At 41.8% G+C, this 13,519-nt stretch overlaps 1 long non-coding RNA gene across 1 annotated transcript; it reads right to left on the bottom strand.

Moving 5' to 3' along the window:
* Positions 1-7,247: 7,247 nt before the first annotated feature.
* Positions 7,248-13,092, bottom strand: LOC309857739. Its single transcript, XR_014307885.1, has 3 exons — positions 12,962-13,092; positions 12,128-12,235; positions 7,248-7,778 (listed from the first exon to the last, which is right to left on the bottom strand). It is a non-coding gene; the product is annotated as an uncharacterized lncRNA (long non-coding RNA).
* Between the last annotated feature and the right edge of the window lie 427 nt (positions 13,093-13,519).

Genomic DNA, 13,519 nt, shown 5'->3' with positions numbered 1-13,519 from the left:
ACTTCCATGTTTGAAATTGTCCATAATTAAAAATTAAAAGAATAAAACCCAGCTTACATTCTAATAAGATCAATAAAGTAATGGACAGGAGTATTCTTTGGAAACAGATCTTACTATAGAAGAAGTTGTCTCTACTGGATACCCTTACCATGTGAACACCTGGTTTTCTCACCGTGTGAATATCTGTGTGAGGGCGCACCTCTCTCACTGACAGAGTCTGACCGTAAGAGCTGTTAACATGTCAGGGCAGCAAACCCTTGGGGGACTCATTCTCACTGCCCCTGTCTCCCTCTGTCCAAGCAAAGAGATGACTGAGAACCTCTTATGGGGCAGAAGGTAGAATAAGTTAATGGGTGTTAACTGCCTCTAAATGTTTTCCCTGTTTGGTGCATTTCCTGCTACAAGTTCATTGCTGCCCGTCACTTCCTGCTTAGGGGAGGTTTTTCCCATTTCCTCCTCTTCTGGATTCTCCTTGCCCTTGTCTTCAGATTCAAGAAGAAGCAGTGCAGGTGGAAAAGGAAGATACTCAGACATGGAGAGCTGAGTCATCCCAAGGGTAGGGGCCAGTGGGCAAGTTGGTTGACATCCCTATTCCTGGGATCTGGGATGGCTGCATGTTGGGTGTACAGATGACAAAGTCTGATTCATGTCCCAAGGACTCATGCCTAGTGGTGGAATAAGGCAGATGAGCAAATGGTTAGAAAACGAATTCAATTTCAGACATACATATGGAAGATTGTTAGAGTCTTAGAAAAGTTGTGCTAACCTTACGTTTGGGCATTTAGATGGTGGGCAGAGTGTATAGGGGAGCTATATAGTGATCAGGTAGCTTCCCAGAAAGGGTGACTCCTGAGTTCAGTGTTGAAGGATGAGCAGATGGAAGGAAGAAGGAGTCACAACAAACCTATGGACGGATGCTCTTCTTCATCCTCCTGTTCCCTAGTCCTCCTCTTGGGAGAATTCTAAATCAAATTATATTTTTTAATTAGTTAAAAATTTAATTATAAAAAATAAAAATGAATTAAAAATTAAAATTTTTAATTTTAAAAATTCTTTATATAAATTCAGTTTAGTTAACATGTACTGTATTAGGAGTTTCAGGGGTAGTATTTAGTGAATCATGAGTTGCATAGAACACCCAGTGCTCATTTAATGAGAGCTTATTAACAAGTGACAAATGATTATAAAACCACAAAAAGGCCCAGGTGGATTTACAGAAGAATTTTTGTCACACTGAGCAGGAAGGAACCTGATAACCCTCAGACCATACCGTGGCTGGATGACTGAACTGTACCACCCCTCCAGGACAAAGGATATTTTCAAATATGTTTGATTCTTTTTGTTACTCTCTTCCACTAACAGGAAACTGAAACTGAAACTAGTGCCCATTACTTTATTTCCTGTTTATTTGGGGTCATTGAGTCTTAGTTTATTATTCATAAGTTTTATAAAGGACAAGCTGAAGAGAGTCATCAAAAATATTAACACTTAATTATCAAATATGGCCCCTGCTTATTATCTTGCCCTGGGATAAGGTATGCTCACACAGAAGCTGTCTTTCCTTCCTGTTCCCTAGAAGCCTGTCCTTGGGCTTCCTCTCTATAGACACCTGACAAGAGTGGTCTCCTCTCCTCTCCTGACGCCATCTTGGTCCACGTCTCCCAGTGATAGGTCCTCAATTTCCACCTTTCTCCTCAACTCTAGATCTAGCCGTCCAACTGGCATTGGACTTCTCCATTTAAATGTTCTAGGGACTCCCCAAACTTATGCTTCCTATCTCAGACTTGCTGCATTTATTTTATTTTCCAATACCAGGAATTCAGATATGTGGGAGCCATGTTGAGCTGCTCCCCTACTGCTTGTCCCCCTCCCCCACTTCCAGTCCCTCACCAAGGCCGTCCATTCGCTTCAGAATGGAGTGACTTTCTCTTGGGCAAAGACGGCTCTTACTTCTGCTTTTTGCCACTTGTTTCTCACCTCTTGACGTTGTTGCTGCCACTATTTCCAACAATTCCTTAAAACTTTTGATATTACTCTTCTGCTTCGGATAAACCCATTGGCTTTCCATGGCTTCAGAATGTATCCAAATTCTTTACCACTATGCAAGGTCTTTCTCACGCAGGCACCCTTCCAGTTCTCCAGGCTCACATTCCACCTTCCCACCTGGGAAGTCAGTCAATACTATCCTCACCTTCAACTCTCAAGTGTTCTCCAAGCTGCTCCGTTCTTTCTGACCCTCAGCTGTTACACATGTTTCTTCCTAGAATGCCCTGTTCCTCTCAGTTTTGTCCTTTGTAAGATAGATAATCCCAGGACTCCTGCCTATTTCATTCTTTCATTTATTCATAAATTCAACAAACCCTTACTGAGCATCTACCATGCCAGCTCGACCAAAAAACAAGCACAAAGAGCAAGTAACCCATTGGACTGTGATGAGTGTGGTGTGGGAGGGGAGGCAGAGGAAAGCAGTTTTATCATTTCTCCCCTTTCCACAACATGGGGACGTGTTGCCTTTTTCTATTTGCACTAGTTGCATACTTTGGTGGCTTAAAGCCACAAAAATTTATTGTCTCACAGTTCTGGAGGCTCGAAGTCCAAAATCAAGGTGTCTGCAGAGCCGCACCCCCTCTGAAGGCTCGATGGAGGATACTTCCTTCCCTCTTCCAATATTTGGTGGCCCCAGACATTCCTTGTCTTGTGGCAGATGGCACCACTCGGGTCTCTGCCATCATCTTCCTATGGCTTTTTCCCACTTTGTCCCTCTTTCACCTCTCCTCTTCTAATAAGGACACCAGTCATTGGATTTAGGAATCAATTTCATCTTGGGGTCCTTAACTAATTACATCGACAAAGTAACTGCTCCAGATAAGGCCCCCATCTGAGGCTCCAGGTGGACATAAATTCTGCAGACACTGTTCAACCCACTGTGCTGTCTAAACAGTGAGGGAGAAGTGGCTTCTTCTTAAGGACAATACCGAATTTAAAATGAAGCATAAACATGACTCGAGGTGATCCTGGTGTCAATCCAGACACTTCCCCAGCAGACAGGAGCTGTTTCCTCTTTTCAACTACATTTTTGACCATGGAGGGAAAAGGGAGGGTAGAAACAGCTCAGTAGTTTTAATAAGAGTGGCTGGTAGGACCTCAGGGCGTAGCTCTGGAAAGTATCTGAATTCATTCTCCTGCTTTCTCGAGCATGGCTGGGACGCCTCTTCCAACATCAACTCTTACAGAAGTGGTCAGAGAACAGGGTTTGCGGGGATCACAAGCTGATTTTTAAAAAATTTTATCCCTTCCATTTTTACTCCAAACACGAGAAAAAAATATCTTAGTTAATAATAGGTAACCAAACATAATGATTGACTGAGCACAGCACTGTATTTTATATGCCTTACCTTCTTTAATCCTCACAACTAATCTATGAAGTAGATATTGTTATTATTCCCATTTAATAGGTGGAAAAAAATACTGAGACTCAGATAAGAGTTAGTTTGATCATTCCTACCATTGAACGCACGAGTCTGGGGGGAGATCACCGTGGTTACTAATTTATAAGCCGATGACAGAGACGTACTGGTTCTTTAGAGGAAGTACTTATATTTTGAAGCATTTGTTTACTTCATGTCCTTTAATTTTAGGATTTTTACAACACCCATTTTCAACTTAATACAGCTCACGAAAGTGTTTATAACAGTTGCACTTGTTTCTGAGCCCTTATTTATGTAATTGGCAACTTTTACACATTTTTTTGAGTATGTGTTTGCTTAAAGGTTTAGAAGTTTTTTTTTTCCTTTTTCAACATAAACTTGGTTAAACAATGCACAAGACTCCGAAGAACCATAGAGGAAGTGCCTACGAAATAGTCGAAGATGATAAGATGGAGACCCAAACCAGCAGAGAACACGGAAGATTGAGAAGTAAAATGAGAAATGAGGCCAGGAGAGAAAATAATTTGAAATGATCACAGGCAAGTGTCACGGGAGACCAGACAATAAATAACCACCAGCCAGGAAAAGCCCTTGCTTAGGGATTATGGACTCTAAGTGTGAGATCACAGAGGGAAACACAGAGAACAGAGACGAGCAAGTTGCAGACGCTCATTGGAGGCTGTCACGTGGCGAGCTTTCACCCACCCCTGGTTTGAGAACCATCGGAGAGCTGTTTATGCATCAAGCTATGAGAACAAAATCAATGATCATGCTCATAAGTCTGCTTAGGACTGGCTTTCACATTGAAGGCACCACGGTGGTCCTTAGATTCTTCCAATGTTTTATCTGAGAAACATGTGTTTTTTGTGCTTGTGACAAAATGAACATCAGTTAGGTGCATTAATGCTGTTATAATGCCTGCTTGATCATCCTATGCTAATGTAGCATGGTCAGGAGTTTTCCACCTGCCCTTGACCAGGATGCCTTGAACTTGGGGGTAAAGTCTGCTGGCACTGAGGTTGAGAGTCCTCTGCTAGTGTGTCTATTTTCAATGTGTCTGCTAAGTCTGCTTTCCTCCCTAGTTAAATTTAGTTACCCTGATTGAATAATCCCCCACCTCCACAATTCAGATAACTGGCAAGACTAGTTAACTTCTTAAAGTATTTTTTGGGTAGGAATATTCTGGTTCAGAAAAAAATGTCACAAATTTTCCAAAAGCAAAGCTTTCTCATTTTAGCTACCTACGTAGTAATCTATTTTTCTTTTTTGAAGTTCAATTTTGTAAAGAAGAAAGCATTCTACTTGATAGGATGCATGACAATGCATCTAAAAGTAGTTTAAAAATAAAGCATCCCCTTCCCAAAGAAAGAGACGCTTTGTTAACAATATTAAGCATTTAAAAAAATTTTAAACTACCGTAATAGCTGAAGGCGTGTGCTGAGTCATCTCACCCTGAGAGGTGACAAGGTAGCACAGATCAGCCATAGCTCCTTTGTGGGTGCCCTGCCCATACCTCCTTGTATTGCAAAGGCTTGACTTTTAGCTGTCAGCATCTGCAGGGATTTCTGCTGTCCTCCCACAAAACAGGCTATAATGTCTGAAGACTTAACAACCCTGGGAACAGACCTTGACCAGCCACTGATAGGAGGTGGTATATAAATATCCCAGCTCCCTCACCCCTGCAATGCTCTTACTCTGAGGAGTGTGTCTTGCACTGGCTCCCAGTGTCCCCAGTAGTATAATGTCCAGGGACTAATGGTCATGACCTGCCTGAAAACACATGCTTTCCCTCTTCTCTCACTTTCCTCTATTCCATTGGTCTCTCCTTCACCTTATAAACAAACTACCTGTCCTCAAATCCCTGTACTTCGGGTCAGTTTCTGGAGGAACCTAAACTTTGACAATATAGTATCTCTGGCTATTCAAGCTGAAATCTAAAAACTTCTAGTTCTTCTAAACCTGTACATCTAAGTGATTTTCAATCTCCTCAATTTTGGCAGAATTCTCAACTTAAATAGTCACTCTTAGCTCTTACTAAAATTTAACTGTGTGTGTTTAGACATTTCCATATTTTCTTCCTGATTCCTTCATTAAATATCTCTGAGCACTGAAAACTCCCCTCATGCTACTTGATGTCTTCACTGGTACTGTACCAATCAATAGAACAACAAAAAAAATCTGTGTGTAATTAAGTGGCTTCATAGTTAGAGGAAAATATAAAGATTGCACAGGACACAGACTTCTTGAGATTGGCTCACCTCGATCTCTCTCTCTCTCTCTCCCCCTCTCCTTCCTACTCTTCCCTTTCCCCTCCCCATCCTGCTTCTCTCTCTCTCTATCTCTCTCTCCCCCTCTCTGTTAGAATTAAGTCCTTTTCCTTCAGACATGTACAAAACATCACATCACAGTGCCTGGAATCTGGCTTCTACAGTAACCACTGACACATGGGAAGTGTAGAGTATAAGCTCCTGGTGGATGAGATGAAATCCAATAGGGGAAAAGAGGGAGAAGGGTGGACAGTCTCCTTCCCTGCCTCTCTTCCGTGGCCTGAGCTGGGGTGTGGTTTCTTTGCAGAGCCTTCCAGAAAATTCCAGAATGTTGGTGAGAGGGTTCCTATGCTACCTTCTTTCTCTGATTTGCTGTACAACATCCCCCATATGATCCTGAATTCTTAGCTGTGTTGCTTCCCTTCTATCTCACCTCCCAAAGCTTTGGGTTTGCACTTCTCACATGCGTGTCAACACCTTAGTAATCCTACCTCAGGCTCTGCTTTCTAGAAGATCCAAAGGCTGTGGTCATGATCCATCCCCTTTGCATGGATTTTTTTCATGTCTGTTTTCAGTATGTTTTGTGTCCAGATAAATTTATATCTTGCCTACTACCTGTTTTTGCACTATATATATATATATATTTTTTTTTTTTTTGAGTCTATGTTTATTGGGGTTGAAGCATGGTTGGAAGGTGCTTTAAACACGTCTAGAAGATTTACAGTGATGCTGATTTTTAGAAGTCTGGATTCATTTGGCCAAGTATTGTCTAGAAAGTTCAGATTCAGACCCATTGACCAGTTGACTATTGACAAATGTTTGGATGTTTGCGGATTCAATAGGAATCCTCACGGGAGCTTCTGATTCTCATGTAAGGTGAGAAATGGGATGATCAAATTTATTGTCAGGACCCCTATTCTTTCTGTGAGACTTAAAAGAATTAAATGGCACTTAAAAATATATAAACTGACTCTTATACACCCATGGGATTGTTACTGGCATCATGCAATATATGTGGCATATCTTTTTGCAAATGCAGAGAAAATCTTTAATGTTTCATTACTACGTCTCAGCAACACAAGATGTCAGAAGCATATTTGAAAATAATCATCTCCTGCTTTAAGCCTATAGATGAGTTTTTTATTTTTATTTTTTTTTTAAAGATTTTATTTATTTGACAGAGAGAGAGAGAGATCACAGGTAGGCAGAGAGGCAGGGGGAAGCAGGCTTCTTGCTGAGCAGAGAGCCCGATGTGGGCTCAATCCCAGGACCCTGAGATCATGACCTGAGCCGAAGGCAGAGGCTTAATCCACTGAGCTACCCAGGCGCCCCTATAGATGAGTTTTTACTCTGCTTTTTTGATGGCATTCTAATGCCATCATTAGAGGCTGTTAACAACATCATGAGGCTGTTAACCCCTTGATGCCCTCACCCATCTGGTCATCCTGCTGATCTAAGTCCTCTGTCCTCTTGCTCTTTACCTCCATTCTCCAATTGTGCCCTTATTACTTGTTTAGAATGAAAGCATACCTCATTTCTTGAAACAATGGCAAAGAGCAGATGATAGGTTTTATTAATTTCTTTAATAAAAAATTCAACATTGCCAAACCTCTGCTGTCTTTCCTTTTTTTTTTAATGAATATTCTATTAGGTGTTAATGTCCAAGCATCACAGTTCAGGCTTTCTTCTTCGAACGGTGCCTTGGGTACTGGTTTCCACTGCTGTCAACCTGTTTGCCCATCCCTGTTAAGGTTTGTTAGCTTTGTGATAAGCAAGCTTCCCACAGCTGGTTAAAGATTCATCTTTGGGTGAGAGGCGCCGTGTGAATTTCTGCCACTCAGAATGGCTTGTTGTCTCTCATCAAGGACTCTGTTTGCCTTCAAGGTCCAATGATTTGAACTGTTCTGCCGTAAGACCTTCTTACCCCAAGGCTCTCTCTAGAGTCTGTATCTGTGCCTTAAAGACCTGCTATTGGAGTTCTTTCCTTAGATTGAATTATTCTGGCTCATGAAGTCTAAGTAGAAGATACAGGAACAATACAACATTCGATCTACTTCTTAAATCTTTGAGATGAGCTTGAATTCTGAAAATGAGCATAAAGTTTAGAATTTAGGATAGCTGAGCAAAGAGAAGAGGTTCCATACTGAAAACAAATAAAATTTGACAGTTAATTCTCACATGATCCTATTTTCTACAGGGTGATATAGAAAAGAGGAGAGAATTGAGTCTTATATTCTATGCCAGATGAGGACAGAAGAAAGAGAAAGGCCCAGATGGGAACCTTCAGAGTTTCAGTCCTCTTGGTCCAGCCTCAGGGGTGGGCTGCACACAACAAGACCATTCTCAATTCAAGAATGGGTGTGAGAGGCCTCCTCCCTTCATGAGGATAGAAGCTTGCCCAAGCTTATGGTATGCTATCTCATGAAAGCCACCAAAGCTGTGTATAAGTGTCTGCGTCCATAAGCTCTCCTTCCCTCCCCAACTTTTTATTTTTTTATGTATTTACTTATTTTTTAAAAGATTTTATTTTTTTACCTGACAGATAGAGATCACAAGTAGGCAGAGAGGCAGGCAGAGAGAGAGGAGGAAGCAGGCTCCCTGCTGAGCAGAGAGCCCGATGCAGGGCTCGATCCCAGAATCCTGGGATCATGACCTGAGCCGAAGGCAGAGGCTTTAACCCACTGAGCCACCCAGGCGATCCCCTCCCCAACTTTTTATTTTATAATTTTTCAAACATACAGAAAGGTTGTAGAAAAAGTAGTACCATTAACATCCAGGTAGCCTCTTCATAGACTCAACCTACAACAACTTTCCACCTAGATTCAACAGTTAACACATTTGTTACAGTACTCTCTCTCTCACTCATATTCTCTCTCATCGTTGGAAAATTGCCTCTATATATCATAATGCTTTACTCCTAATTACTTTGGCAGCAGATATTCCCTGGAAATAAGAACATGCTCCTGGTAACTGCAATGGCTTTATTGTGCCCAGAAAAATCAACAGGAATTACATAGTATCACTTAACAATCAGCCCCTCCCTCAATGTCTCCCATTGTCCCCAAATGTCTTTTATGGCTGGTCTCCTTTACTTTTTTGAACAAGGATCTAACTGAGGTCATCACCTTGCTTTTGGGTTTATATCTCTTTAACCCCTTTCCATCTAGGACAGTCTCCCCTCTCTTCCTAGAATGTTGACTTTTTGAAGAATCCAGGCCAGTTTTCCTGCAGAATGTTTCATCATTAGGAAATACTCCACTGTGAGCATCTTGGTGTACCTCACCTTCTTTGTCCTCTATATTTTCTATAGACTGTAAGTTGGGTCTGAGGCATAAGGTAAGCTTCAGTGCTATTGAACCTGTGCTTCTGGGAAGTTTCCTTCAGTCACATTCCCAGATTACATAATTCCTTTGAATTTACGATTTGTTATTTAATGAGATAACTAGATAACAACTACCCACACAGGGTAGTTATCTCTGTTCTTCACTGCCTCTGGGAGCAGATTAACTCTGCCCCCGATGGAAGGCACCCCATTAGAAAGAAATGATCTTGGGACTGGGGAACATGGCACAAATCACTGAAAAGCATTGTTGATTTCTGCTTCCTCTCCCTTATTACATGAACACAATTAATAACGAGCTTGGAAGCCAAGGGGAATATTGGATCCCAGGGGAAAATCTAATTCTTAAACTCAACCTGATCCTACCCAGGGAGCAGGGCATTCCCCCTGCCTCAGTTCTCACATCGGGTCAGCATTTCCTCTGAGCTGCTTCATGAGTGTCACTGTCCCAAGTCCAGAACTACATTTGGTGGGCAGTATGGGAGAAACTGCCGCCGTGTGCAGTCAGTATTAGAACTCCATGATACTACTCAACTGAGACTCAGCACCTTTCCTCCTTGGTCCTGCTGCTAAAAGATGGAATATTCTACATGAAAAGTGATGACACAATAAACCAGATAAAGTAGGTCAAGAAAGACAAAGGGGTGGGGAGAAATAATCATCTTGTATGTGATTATCTCATTTGAAGCCATGTAGCCTCTGAGCTATGTGTGATAATCATCTGTAAATTTGAGGCACAGAGAGGTTAAGAAGTTTCTCTAAGCCACACAGCAATTAATCAAATGAGCTGAGATTCAGACCCCAGCATATGAGATTCATGAACCTGACCATTAACTACTTATGCTATGATTTTTCAGTGTGGCCCAAGAAAAGCATCTGGGAAAGAAAAGACTATTGCTGAGCCACTGTGTATCCAGGACCTACAAACCACCTCAAACACATCTGTTGTTTGGGGCACTGACCTGATGGACTTCTAAACTGTCCCAATATAGCTGGAGGCACATGGGGGAGCAAGCCCTTTGGAAGTAAATGACTTTTTGAAGATGACCAAGAGATGGGTCAAGCAGTTGGAAATCTGTGCACAGACTGACAGATTCATGTTCCTCCCCACTCATCCCTTCCCCTAGATCTGCTCCTTCTATACCTGCGATGGCACCCGCTAGGCTCACTCTGGGGGCAGGTGCAGTGAAATGCAAAAAAATGAGCTCAATGTGAGTCCATGCCTTATTTATGAAGCTCCAAACAAGCTGGTACCCCTTCCAGGCCCCCAGAAAGTGAAAACAAAGGGCTACTTTAAGAGTGCATGCATCTGATGAAACTGGCTTTGCTCAGGTGCCAAGGTCAGGACAGTACTGGAGGCAGAGTATTCCAGCCGTCCACGACATCCGTGCAGTCAGCACCCCGCAGACCGGGTGAGAGGGCGGCATTGTCGGAAGTGTGTCTGGACACTGGCATCAGCATTTCTTTGCCAACACATTCGTTTATAAACAACCCATCTCTTACCCTGCCTTTGTGGATCTTTTCAAAAGTGACCTATTGAGTGAAAGTCTCTGGACGCTGGAAATAATTAGGCCAAAGGACACAAAACTCTGCTGAAAATAAACAAATCACTCCTTTTGCAGTTGCCATGATCTCTGCGTGACATCCTTTGCATTCTTTTTGCTAAAAGACTGAAATGGATATACTTATGGAATAAATGCTAGTTGAAACAAAAAAGATATATTGGTGTTTTTTTTTGTTTTTTTCTTTTAACATATCAGATTGGCAAATACTTAAAAGTTTAATAAAACCAGGGATGGCTGGGTGGCTCAGTTGGTTAAGCAGCTGCCTTCGGCTCAGGTCATGATCCCAGGGTCCTGCGATAGAGTCCCTCGTCGGGCTCCTTGCTCGGCAGGGAGCCTGCTTCTCCCTCTGCCTCTGCCTGCCTCTCTGTCTGCCTGTGCTCACTCGCTCTCTCTCCCTCTGTCTCTGACAAATAAATAAATAAAATCTTAAAAAAAAAGTTTAATAAAACCAGGGAAAGGTGAGGATGTAGGGAAAGAATCCCTTTCACACATTGTTAGCCAAATATAAGGACCTCTATGGAGGGCATGGTAATATCTGCAAAACTATTATGTACATGGCCCTTGACTTGGCAACCTCACTTCTAGGAATTTATCCTATAGCTACAGTTGCACAAGTATATAAAAAGCAAACAAATAAAAAATGTTCACTGCAACATTATAATTAAAAATATCTGGATATAACTTAAATGTCCATCAATAGATGACTGACATAGAAAGTATATCTTTAAGAATAATAATATATAACTATTAAAAAGAATAAAGCAAGCCTGTATGTATCGAAATAAAATTGCTGAGATTTATTACTAAATATGTAAAAAAAATCACTTAAAAAACATGTCTCATAATAGTGCATGCAAATGTTAAAATATGTATTTTCAGTGTTTGTGCATGCATGGAAAATTCTGGAAGGACATATAGGAAATTGGTTTTTTTCCCCCCTTTTGGAAAACAAGTCTAGTTTTTTTTATTAAGCAGTTTTACACAGCCAGCTGTTCACAATCTGCAGTTAAAACATTGTGCATTCACTGCTATTCAGTTACAAAATCTTCCAACAGGAGACATACAGGAAATTATTAGCATGGTAGAGGGGGTGTGTGAAGGAAATTTCTTTTTTATTCCATCTTTCATATCCTTCCCTATTGTTGAAGTTTTTAAATGGGCATGTACTACATTTATAATTTATTAAATTGGCTTCCATTTTTTTAGACATAGGGACACTGTAAATTCCTGGGTCATGCTCAAAATTTCCACATTCCTCTTTTCTGTAGATCATACAGACCACATACACCACTCAAGGCTGAAGGAACACAGTTGCAAGAAAGAAAAAGGAGCATAAGCTGTGTTATCCAAGAGCACCTGTTTTCCTACCATTCTCAAACATCTTTCTGTCCTTCTGGTTTTTCGATTTATTGCAGAAAGTTCTGCCATCCATTATGATCACCGCCCCACGCCATCACCCCACCAATTCACCACCCAACCACCCACTAACACCCTACCACTACCATCCCCAAGACCCGTCTTCCTTACCTTAGTAAACAGCACCACCATCCACTTAACTGCTCAAGCCAAAAATCCAGATTCCTTTATGTAGCAGAGAAAACATTGTTTCAGTGTATCCTACTGCAGTTTTTTAAACTTAAAACAAACAAACAAAAAAGATTAGTTATTTGAAAGAGAGAAAGAATACGCACATACACATGTGTGAGAACGGGAGAGGGGCAGAGGGAGAGGAAGGAAATCTCAAGCAGGCTCGCCTCTATGCATGGAGCCCATCATAGGGCTTACCACGGGGCTTGACCCTACGACCCTGAGACTATGAACTGAGCCGAAACCAAGAGTTGGGACACTCAACCGACTGAGCCACCCAGGCGTCCCTCCCATCCATTTTTCAATTCCTGGGCACACAGAAAGATTACTTTTTCTAGCATCTCTTGCAGTCAAGTGTGGGCCATGGAGTTATGGTGGGGGGGAACTATACTTCATATTTCTGCTTCTCCTGTGCTTTTGCAGAGATCCCGCCGACATTGTGTTGTGAATGTGAAAGCCACAAGATGAAGGAGGCTCTGTCTACTTTTGTCCCTGCTTGAGTGTATGCAACTGGGTGATCCTCCCCCTTCGACTTACCAACCAAAGTTGAGACATAATGTGAGCTAGAAATGAACTCTTGCTGTATTAAGTCACTGAGATTTGGGGTGTGGATGCTACACGCCAGCCCAGCATTAAGTATTTAATATATTATCTTTTCTTCACCCCAGCCATTTAACTAATTCACAATCCTAAGACTCTAACACATACCCTGAATGTTCCCTGCCCCCAGCAGGCCCAGTACCACCACCACAGCGTGCTAGGTGACCCACTTACCAACAGCACTGGTGTCTTCCTTGTCATATAGTCCCACATGTGGGATATCAATGTCTAAAAATCTTACTTTAAGGTGTGCTTTCTTGGATCAATTTTGCTGCCAATCCTCAGAGGCTGGATTACCTGGGAAACTGATTCACAGACAGAAGTTGCTATACAGAAAGTATATTAGAGAGTGATCAAAGACTCGTATCTGTGGGTGAAGGGATTAGAATGGGATTGTTGTCTAAGGGACCAGTAGTGTTCTGCTTCTTAAACTGAGTGATAGAGGGTGCCTGGGTGGCTCAGTGGGTTAAGTCTCTGCCTTCAGCTCAGGTCGTGATCTCAGGGTCCTGGAATGAAGCCCCACATCAGGCTCTCTGCTCAGCAGGGAGCCTACTCCCCACCCCCTTTCTCTGCCTGCCTCTCTGCCTAATTGTGATCTCTGTCAAATAAATAAATAAAATCTTTTAAAAAAAAAACCTGAGTGATAGATAGGTATTCATTTTGTTGATATTCCTTAATCTGTACATTTATTTTCCATACACTATGGTAAATAAATGATATATTTCACAATTT

Source organism: Mustela nivalis (genome assembly GCF_964662115.1).
Source record: "Mustela nivalis genome assembly, contig: HAP1_SCAFFOLD_1158, whole genome shotgun sequence".
In the NCBI taxonomy this organism is placed as follows: Eukaryota; Metazoa; Chordata; class Mammalia; order Carnivora; family Mustelidae; genus Mustela; species Mustela nivalis.
Note: the sequence above shows the minus strand (reverse complement) of the source record. Positions and strands in the feature narration are given on the sequence as shown.